This window comes from Esox lucius, chromosome 25 (genome assembly GCF_011004845.1).
Source record: "Esox lucius isolate fEsoLuc1 chromosome 25, fEsoLuc1.pri, whole genome shotgun sequence".
Lineage (NCBI taxonomy): Eukaryota > Metazoa > Chordata > Actinopteri > Esociformes > Esocidae > Esox > Esox lucius.
The window spans coordinates 19178955-19191109 of record NC_047593.1 but is presented as its reverse complement, the minus strand read 5'-3'; positions in this window follow the sequence as shown (position 1 = coordinate 19191109).

Genomic DNA, 12155 nt, shown 5'->3' with positions numbered 1-12155 from the left:
CCCTGATTCCTCCCAACACCCTCACCTACATCCCTGATTCCTCCCAACACCCTTCACCTACATCCCTGATTCCTCCCAACACCCTTCACCTACATCCCTGATTCCTCCCAACACCCGTAACCTACATCCCTGATTCCTCCCAACACCCTTCACCTACATCCCTGATTCCTCCCAACACCCTTCACCTACATCCCTGATTCCTCCCAACACCCTTCACCTGCATCCCTGATTCCTCCCAAAACCCGATATCTATATTGTCCCTGATTGCACCTCATCTTACCCAGCCTGACATATCTGCGACATCTCTGATTCCACCCCATCCAGATCTGCATAAAAGTATGTGTTAACCATGATGTCCACAGCAAACACGACCAGAGCAATGTTTTGGTATGTGTTAACCATGATGTCCACAGCAAACACGACCAGAGCAATGTTTTGGTATGTGTTAACCATGATGTCCACAGCAAACACGACCAGAGGAATGTTTTGGTATGTGTTAACCATGATGTCCACAGCAAACACAACCAGAGCAATGTTTTGGTATGTGTTAACCATGATGTCCACAGCAAACACGACCAGAGCAATGTTTTGGTATGTGTTAACCATGATGTCCACAGCAAACATGACCAGAGGAATGTTTTGGTATGTGTTAACCATGATGTCCACAGCAAACACGACCAGAGGAATGTTTTGGTATGTGTTAACCATGATGTCCACAGCAAACACGACCAGAGGAATGTTTTGGTATAAGTAGAGGACATTTCAGTAGCATAGTTTACAGAAGTAATTGCAAAATCCTTTTGTAAACAAGGTTTTGATTATATTATTGTTATTCTGATTACCTGCAAGACTGAATACATCAAACATTAATTAAAAACGTTTCATTAATTTTCCACACCTAAAACAAATGATGAAAGCACGGCTTCACCCCACAAACCCTGACTACGAGAAGATATTAACACACACCTCACACCTCAAAGACATAAAAAAGACATAAAAAAGACAAAATAGTATATTTGATTTGTTTGCAATATTTTGAGTGAAAAGTTTTATGTGAAGAAAATCTATTTTTTGGTCCTTTTTTTTGAAGAACATTGAACCATTTTTATGTTTTTTATGCTGGCAGCATCTGGGATGTCACGTCCTGGCACTGCTGGCCTCTAACCGGATCTCACCAGATCCAACGCGCTCCCTTCGTCCTTATAGGAGCATGGACACCTGTACCTTGTCATGGTGCTGACCTGTATTCCTCATCACTGTCCCTAATTAAGTTCCTCCTTTTCTAGCATTTGTTGTCTGTCATTATTTGGTTCTTGTGGCACTTGGACGTTGTTTCAGTTTTTGTTAGTTCTTAGTTTTTTACTAAAGTCTTTCGTTCTCCCCGCGTCTGTGTCCTGCCACCAGCCCATAGCGTTACATTGGAGCCTGGGTTACTTACTAATTAGCGCTTTAATATCCAATATCACGCGCTGCTTCCCTACGGGGAGGTGACACTCTATTCCCTTCGTAAGAGCACTGTGTTTGATCGGAAGCCTTTGGGGAGTTATTAGGCAGTAGTGTGCCGGGTATTCCTGAACAGATGTGTGCCTGGGGCGTGTGCGCTCGCGGGACGGAATTCCAATAGCCCTTCCAGGAGGGAGAAATGATTGGACGACACGTCACCCGGACGATGGATGGACGGCGCGCGGGCCATCTGCTCGCGGTTTCGTTTGGAGTTCATTGTGTGTGCGGTGATAGCGCTCGTGTCGCCGTACGCGAATCCTATCCAGCTTTCCTGGCGTCAGCTGCAGTCCTGGAACTATGCCGTGTCAGACAATGACCGTGATTTGAGTTTATCATGCAGCAGCTTGCAGGAGGGGGGGGGGGGGGGGGGCTCTTCTGAATTGAGCGTAATGTAATTCCGCACCATGTGGAATTAATCAAGATGTTTAAGCTTTGTCAAATCTCCTGATGTTGTTCACTGTTTACCAAAACACGCTTTCAAAGTGAATAAAACATTTGTGTATCTGTGTGTTTGAGTCTCTCCATAGGGCTCTGGTCTGGGTATTTCACTAGTATTTCTAATGCTGTAGACAGCCTGCCCAGCACACAATGCCCTGGGAAGAACATGGAGTTACAGTTGGATACTAGTCCAGAGACAAGGGTTCTGAGCATCTCCTTCAACATGGTCAGGTATTCTTATAAGCCATTCTCAAACAGAAAACTGTCAACGACAACACAAGGGCGCTCCATTGTGACGAAAACCTCCTCTCTCAAATCAACGCTGCCACTAGAATACTCATACAAGAATAGAGAAGGAGACAACGTGTGCGCACGAATGTGTGTGTGTGTGTGTGTGTGTGTGTGTGTCTCACAGTCTAACGTGAGTATATAAAACTTTGTCCAGAGGAAGATATGTGGCATAGTCAAAACTCCGAACGTTATGGACAGGTATAACAGTGAGTGTTATAACACAGATATAAAGGTTAAAGCATTGAGGTCGGACGTAGGCTTTAGTTATTACAGTTGTGGTGGACTAAGGTGTTTACGGCTAAACTTTGGTATGTGCTTAAAACAGAACAAACAGCTTTGGAGTTAGAGTTGGTTACTCACACCTTTATCCTAGTTCAGGACAGTTTGGGGGATACATGTAATTGTTATACTTGTACAAAGGTTGATGAAACCTTGGAAGAAACCTAGAGAAGTGCCCTTTGGTTTATCTCCGGGGACCGTTTCAGGACATTTTGTGGTAAAAGGTCAGAAGGGCCTTTCTGTATTCAAGACCAGAGAAACACTATATTTTGTTTACTTACAAAGCACTTATCAAAGTGGAAACCTTATTATAGCACAAAACACACTACTGGTCAGTAACTGACATGCCAGTAGTGTTGCTTTTTGTTGGATATGCTGTAAAATGACCTGAGACATGAATGCCTTGGGTCACTGAATGCATGTAAGTCTCTTCTGCAGGTTTTGCCTGAAGGAAAATGTGTCTGCCTACGAAAGCTTTTTAAGGGTTCTGCAGTATTTATACGTTGTGTTTCATCTTGTATTTAACTTTTATTATATATAAGACTGTGTCATTTCATTTCATCATGTGTATTGTGTGCACTCCTAATCATTTTCTAAATAAAAGGTATTTTAGAAAATAACATTCTGCTTCGGGTGAGTTATGTATACTAGTTAGGGTATGTTACTGAAACTAACATGCTAGTTTGGGTTAGTTAACTAAACTAATGTTATTGTTGTGTTAAAATTTGCATTCATCATATGAACAGGACACAAGATATAGACTACATGCTTACTGGCATTAAAAATATTCTCAAAGTGACATTTACACTGACAAAATAGTTTGACAAGGTTTTCAAGCTCACAACCTCGAGCATAGCTCATTGACCACTGTTGCTTGTGGAACATCCTCAAGTTAAGTATGAACATAGAACTGGTGTGAGACAGCTGTGTGTGTGTGTGCGTGTGTGTATTGCAGTGAGCGAAGATCCTTGTTGCATTATCTTCAAACAAAGGTTTCTATAGTAACCACATGCACCATTAGACCCGTTATCAAATCAAATCAAGGAAGAGATTCACAGCAATTATCCTCCCCACACACACACACACACACATGGACACACACACACACCTCTCTATCTCAGCCATTAATGGAAGCTCACATTCCTTTGAATGCTGGTAGCCAGAGTTCATTTCATTTTAGATTCCTTTGATATTGTAGTATAAAATGGGCTGAAGTCACATCAGAAGATACAGTTATTCTCAACACACACACACACACACACACACTGACGAGTGATTCCAACTATCCAGGTGGTAAAATTGACATGAAAAAGCCCACCAAGAGAAACGGTGAGTGGTATGAGATTTATCCAGACTTCGGACGTCATTACGCTAAAGTAGTTTAACCGAATTTCCACGGCATTCGAATGAAACCATAAACCTACATTTGTCTTTCGTTCGATTTACGTTTTTGATTTTCACCATCAACGTGAGACGCTCACTGTGCCAAAAGGCGAAACACGAGCGCGCCGCGTTTTGGCCTGAGCCCTGATCTCGAACGCTGTACGCACACTGACAGTGACGTTTATCTCGTATCTAGCGCGGTGCTTTGGCGGATGATAACGGAGAAGTGTTGAATACCTAACCTTGACCTCCCCGACCTCGAACTGAATACTTATCCTCAGTAACTAGCACAAATCCTAAAACCCAGAACTTTTCAGTCTTAACTTCACATTCTACCCTTTATCTCCTCAGCAGACAACTGAATTCTCACGTGCGCTGTGAGATCACGTTGCACTGACACCCACACGCATCCGCGTGCACGTCCGCGTGCACATCCTGTGAGTCATGGCCGTGAACGAGAGACGAGGGCCACGTTAATATTATTATATAGCTTAGCACAGCAGATCTGCTAGCCATCAATCAATCTACACTACACCCCACTCTGTGTGTGCGCGCGTGTGTGTGTCTGTGTGTGTGTGTGTGTGTGTTTGAACCTATAGCATATACTGTATGTGCGGGCAGAGCTAGATCCAGAGTTAATTGGTGATATATATATATATATTTTCTTTCAACAATTGCAGCTATTATGAAGTTCTCCTGTTGGGCAATTACCTCTGCTCCTGAAAAAAGGAAGGAAGAGAAGGAGGGAGAGAATTTGAAGAGGGAGAGAGTGATGGAGAGAGGGATGAAGATTGAAGCAAGGAGGGAAAGAGGGAGGGAGTTCACAAATATTCTAGTTCATTCCTCCTACAAAATTGCAATAGGGAATAGGGTGTCATCTCTCCATAGGACTCTGGTTAAAGTAGTGTACTATATAGGGAATAGGGTGTCATCTCTCCATAGGACTCTGGTTAAAGTAGTGTACTATATAGGGAATAGGGTGTCATCTCTCCATAGGACTCTGGTTAAAGTAGTGTACTATATAGGGAATAGGGTGTCATCTCTCCATAGGGCTCTGGTTAAAGTAGTGTACTATATAGGGAATATGGTGTCATCTCTCCATAGGGCTCTGGTTAAAGTAGTGTACTATATAGGGCATAGGGTGTCATCTCTCCATAGGACTCTGGTTAAAGTAGTGTACTATATAGGGAATAGGGTGTCATCTCTCCATAGGTCTCTGGTTAAAGTAGTGTACTATATAGGGAATAGGGTGTCATATCTCCATAGGACTCTGGTTAGAGTTGTGTACTATATAGGGAATAGGGTGTCATCTCTCCATAGGTCTCTGGTTAAAGTAGTGTACTATATAGGGCATAGGGTGTCATCTCTCCATAGGACTCTGGTTAAAGTAGTGTACTATATAGGGCATAGGGTGTCATCTCTCCATAGGGCTCTGGTTAAAGTAGTGTACTATATAGGAAATAGGGTGTCATCTCTCCATAGGACTCTGGTTAAAGTAGTGTACTATATAGGGAATAGGGTGTCATCTCTCCACAGGACTCTGGTTATAGTAGTGTACTATATAGGGAACCGGGTGAGAACAGTCAGACACTGGGGTGGTATAATAATAGAAACCTTACCACTGGTGTGTGCTTACCTGTGAGCGAGGGCAAGTGTGTACGCCTGTTTGTGTGTATGTGTGTGTGTGTGTTTCATTGTTGTGGTTGGTTTCCATGGAGACCAGTTTATTAACCTGTTGAAGGACCGAGGTGCTGGTAAACTCGGAGTAACTTAGTTATAGTGTTATAAACAGGACAGTCATTTAGTTAGATAAGTGATGATAGAAATAAATCAAAGATAACACGGCAATATTGAAAGGAAGGTGGGAGGGAGGATGGGAGAAAGGAAAGAAAAATAAGACAACCGCCCACGCATTACCTCATTAAATCCTGTCAAGGACGACAGACAGAGAGAGAGAAAGAAAGAGGGAGAGACGAGAGACAGAGAGGAAGAGATTGGGACGGAAATTTGACGAGAGAGGTAGAGAGATGGAGAGCTGAAGAGAGAAAGAAAGAAAAAGAGGGAGAAAAGAGGACAAGGCTTGGATATGCATATGCCTAGAGGCTCAGAAGCTATTCTGACAGAGAAAAGGTTTTGTTGAATATTATCTGGCAACGTTTGCCAAGTAGTCTTTTGTACCAGCATAACCACAACAAAGCCAGAATGAGTCATTCATTGGACATTTTAGTCGTTTAGCTGACATTCTTATCCACAGTGCTTTACAGTACAGTTCTCATATTCATCTTCTGATTGCCACATGGGAGAACCACATACCACAGTCCGTGTACATTCATCATCGAAATAAATAAAAAATAAAGTCAATATCAGGAAGCGGGCTGGTGGAGAAACGACAAATGACAAAATGGTGTCGTCCCACCCCTACAGATGACTGGTGTCATCCCACCCCTACAGACGAATGGTGTCATCCCACCCCTACAGACGAATGGTGTCATCCCACCCCTACAGACGAATGGTGTCATCACACCCCAACAGACGAACAGTGTCATCCCACCCATACAAACGACTGGTGTCATCCCACCCCTACAGATGACTGGTGTCATCCCTCCCCTACAGACAAATGGTGTCATCCCACCGCTACAGAGTAATGGTGTCATCACACCCCTAAAGACAAACGGTGTCGTCCCACCCCTACAGACGAATGGTGTCATCCCATCCCTAAAGATGTATGGTGTCATCCCATCTCTACAGACGTATGGTGTCGTCCCACCCTAACAGATGACTGGTTTCATCCCACCCCTACAGACATATGGTGTCATCCCACCCCTACAGACGAATGGTGTCATCCCATCCCTAAAGATGTATGGTGTCATCCCATCTCTACAGACGTATGGTGTCGTCCCACCCTAACAGATGACTGGTTTCATCCCACCCCTACAGACATATGGTGTCATCCCACCCCTACAGACGAATGGTGTCATCCCACCCCTAAAGATGTATGGTGTCATCCCATCCATACAAACACATTTTTTTTTTTTTTTTTTTTGTAGTTTTAGTTTTTAGTTGTTCTCAACCAACATTATTGGGATATGACATAACACAAAACAGTCCTTCACATTTTCTTGGTCAGTGCATGTGGATCCACACACACACACGATAAATATACAGATATATCTTTTATAAGTTGCACAAAATGTATACAGCATAATTCTATTGAATTGTTTTCCACCTAAAAGCCTAAATTCCTGGAGGTTGCATTGCACAACACAACTCCTACCATCATAGAATGGATGAGAATGTAAACACTGATGGGACATCAATATGTATGAAGCCTCATCAGTCTGGAAAGTTTCTGGAAATGTGTGGCTTTGTTATTCCTCTCTTTCGTTGTCTCTCTCTCTCTTCACCTCTCTCCCTCTCTACATATGAATAAACAGTCTGTCTTTCTCTCTTTCCTCTTATTCATCCTATTCAGTCTTCTGTCTATCTTTCTGTCTCACTCACTGTCTTTTTCATATCTCTCTATGTTATATATATATATATATATATATATATATATATATATATATATATATATATAAATATATATGTATATATATGCTGTATATATATATTAATGTCCTTTTCTCTCACTCTGTCCTCTCACTCTATTATTGTCAGTATCTGTCTCACTCACAGTTTCTCCCTGTCACACACACACACACACACCCACACACTCTTCCTCCTTACCTAAAACCACAGGGGAATCAGGTTCCCCATTTGCATGATTTGAGTGTCTGGCAGGAATTCACCACAATTAGCATAATTTAGAGATGTCGGCGCGTGCACGTACGCTCGTGGGTGTAAAAGAAATCACAGGGTTTTGTTTCGCTAACAAATCCCCCTCAGCTGCCAACTCCTGTTAATATTGCATTTCTAGCCACACATACAGCCATATACTCAGGCATGCACCAGAGCTTTCAGACAATCCCAGCAACTCAGAATGTAGAGGGAAAAAGAGGAAGGACAAACAGAGGAGGAGAGAAACAGAGAAACAGAGAGACAGACAGGCAGATAATGACTTTCCAAGCTCTTTATTGAGAGTTCTTGACTGAAAAAATTGTTACATCATCATAACCAATCTTATTTTAAAAAAAACTTTTATTAGAGCCTGTCACCATGTCAAATGGGTGTATGTGTGTGTATATATTTCTTTGTTACTCAACTTGAAGCCAAATCTATTCTGTGACACTTAAACCTCTTTTCGTGTATTTTTCTCTTCTCAGGTCTCTGTACACATTAGAGCATGGTGACATCCTCACAGCCTTGACATCATCACGGCCCTGACATCATCATCACACCTGAACATGTCCACTCCACGGGCTGACAGACACAATGCTCCCCCTGACAAATAGTTTTGCTTTGAAATATCACATATTGTGGACAAACATCACATACTTAAAATATATCAAACATATATTTTTGGGGAATTAACTTTTTTACTGACAGAGAACCTGGGAATAAGATTAGAGAGGGTGTGCTGAAATAGCTGTAGGCCAGAAGCAAACCTGTTCGATATCAGTATAGGTTAAACCTGTGCTATATCAGTATAAGTTAAACCTGTCCTATATCAGTATAGGTTAAACCTGTGCTATATCCGTATAAGTTAAACATGTCCTATATCAGTATAGGTTAAACCTGTGCTATATCAGTATGAGTTAAAACTGTCCTATATCAGTATAGGTTAAACCTGTCCTATATCAGTATAAGTTAAACCTGTCCTATATCAGTATAGGTTAAACCTGTGCTATATCAGTATAAGTTAAACCTGTGCTTTATCAGTATAAGTTAAACCTGTCCTATATCAGTATAGGTTAAACCTGTTCTATATCAGTATAGGTTAAACCTGTGCTATATCAGTATAGGTTATATCATTTTTGACCTATATTTTTGGAAATTAATGTTATGTTTCTATCAATCTCTCCTTTTCATATCTCCCTGTGCAATAAATCCCATATTCTCCATAAAACATAAAGTTTTTCTACCCCACAGAAAAGTTTGTCCCAGTTTTTTCCCCAAGAAAACTCTTGTGATAGTTAGGAAGTTATCAACGCTGGCTATGATCACAGAGAATTGGAATAGTTTTCCAAGAAGAACATAGTGGAAGAACATAGTGGAAAATGGCATTCGTGAATACATTACTGTGTGGATACAACTTGAAAAAGTTATTTTCAGCTTCAATATCTGCACAGACACACACACAGACACACACACACACAGACACACACACACACAGACACACATACACACACACACACACACACAGACACACACACACACACACACAGACACACAGACACACACACACAGACACACACACAGACACATTGCTTACACTGCCTAGTGTTGTGTCACCTTCGGTGGCAGAGAGGACTCATTTTTCATTTCTCTCTCTCACACACACACACACACACACACATCACTGTATGTGACCAGTTTTTTAGGGGTTAGAGGTACATTCAACAACAGCTGCTGTTCTGGTTGGCTGCTTGCACTCCATTCCCAAAGAAAAGACTTACAGAAGGATAGAACCATACAAATATAAAATGTGTGTATATATATATATATATATATATATATATATATATATAAATGTAAATATATATATATATATATTTATAGACACATACAGTGAATCCTTGTATACACACTATCTACTCTATTTTCACTATATTATTGACTTGTTTTTTTATTGGTTGCTTCTCCCTTTGTTTGTCCTTCTACTCCCTCTTTAATTCGCACTGGTGACAAAAAGTAATAATTTTTGTCAGACCACATAACCTTCAGCTACATCACGAACTAATGTCTGAGAGTTAATTTGCATACTTCAAATGGATTTCAAGGTGGGCTGAATGCAAAAAACATCTAACAAAAACAATGACTCACATTTTGGGCTCAAGCATAAGTGGGAGCCTTTTACTTTAACACAATCCTTTCTCAAACACAAAACATTTTATTGAGTGGTATGACTTGTGCTACAAAAACACAGGTTTCAAAATTACTGGCACCCTGGAGGACATTTCAAATGAAACTAAACAAAGTGGCATCTGTTATGAAATTCTCTACTTTTTAGTTGGTCTCAGTCTCCAGGAACTGTATGGATGGATGCCTTTCACCTTCTCCTGTTTCTCTGGGGTATAAATATGAGGTCGCACACGTGCAAAATCCCTCTGTCATCCATCACCATGGGAAACACCAAAGAGCTTTGAGCTGAATGGAGACAGATGATTGTTGACCTACACAGATCAGGTAAAGGATATAAATACCACTAAGCACAGTCAGGGCAAAAATCTAATAGTTTCATAAGCTTGGAACACTTGCACATTTACAAAGAAGGAGAAGCATGTGCCTATTGCCACATGTGAGGAAGATGGTGATGAAGATGGTGAGGAAGTATATTTATCTTGTTTTAAGGTTAAGAAAAATCTAGCCATCCTTAAAATAAGGATTTTTCTAGCCATCCTTAAAATAAGCATTTTTCTGAACAAGATAAAGTTGTATTAGATAATACTGCTTGGTTTTAGAAAATATGCCATGAATATCAAATAATTAGTCTTATTCCATTGGCAGATTATTTCATTTCAAGCAAATATCTCAATCAATCAAATATTGTAAAATGTTCTTATATTCTTGAAGACATTTTTGGCGGAATAGTGGAATCACTGGGCTATTAAGTCTCAAAATGGAATGTTGACTGTCAATGGAAAATACTAAATTTTTAATATTTATATTATATTTAAGATGGGAAACATTCTAATTGTGTCCGCCTGTCTGTCTGCCTGCCTGTCTGTTTGTCCTGATGTTTTTAGATAGCAACCACAGCGGTGAATGATCTTGAATGACCCCACGCGCTGTTCCTCTCAATATCCCCTTGACCTGAGATCCAGCTGGTCGAAATTAACAGTATAAGCCCAGCCTACACACACGGACACGCACGCACACACACACACACACACACACAAATTGTTCAAGTTTTCATTATATGCAAGAAGGGGGTAGGATAAAGCGCTCGGCGTGTTTATTCATCTACATTATGCTGTAGCCCTTACATTCAGAGACCCGACCTTCACTTTTATTAGAAGGCTTCTTTAATCTCGACACCCCCACTCGTCCTGCACTCTTCTCCTCCTCCTAAAAAAGCAATTCATCTATTTTTCCAATAACGTTCCTACTGGGACAATTATATCTGGTTCTCTATAACAGACACACACATACACACACACACACAGAGATACACACAACCTAAGGTCTGGAAAGAGATGAGCATCAATGAAGGTATTGGGAACAGATTGCAAATGAGAAAATGCACACACACACATACACACACACACAGATTGATTGATAGCGATGCCATCTAGTGTTGCTAATGTGTTCCTATAATGTATGTTCTGTTTTTAAAGTCATAGTCGGGTTGTCTTCCAACTGGATCAAACATCCATGTGGAGAACAAAGGATGGAGAAGTGGAGAACAGAGGATGGAGAAGTGGAGAACAGAGGATGGAGAAGTGGAGAACAGAGGATGGAGAGGTGGAGGACAGAGGATGGAGAGGAGGAGAACAGAGGATGGAGAGGTGGAGAACAGAGGATGGAGAGGTGGAGAACAGAGGATGGAGAGGAGGAGAACAGAGGATGGAGAGGTGGAGGATGAGGCAGGGAAAGGGGGAGGATGGAGGGGGAGAGAGAAGGAGAAGTGGGAGGCAGGGTTTGGGAGAGGTGGGGAAGAGGGGAGGGAGAGGGGGAGGAGGGAGTGGAGGGGGAGAGAGTAGAATGTGGAGGAGGGATTTCCCAATGATTAATGAGGTTTCATTCACAGATTAACAGAAGCACAGAAGCACATGAGAAATTGAATGTGGTTCAGCCCAGTAAGCCACAACAACAGCCTATTCACAGAAATACACTAATGACAAAGGGAACGCAACACGTACACGATAAACAGTCCATATTCTGATATTGATTAATGTACTGTACAAAAAAAGTAAGCTGGGAATTATGCTAATGGCGCATTATGCTAGTTAAGTGTCTGTTCTTAGCACGCGGGTTTCATTGAGATCAACAATACTTGTCGGGAGATTTCGCTTTCCGCAATTATTTTTTTTTTTTAACACCAGAATCAAAATCGTCTACAGTTACCTCCCGACCTGCGACCCGTTAACCGCGTATACTGCCCACCGGTCTCTGTGGTGTGAACGCACGGACCAATCTGAACTGTTCCCACTCAGGAAACG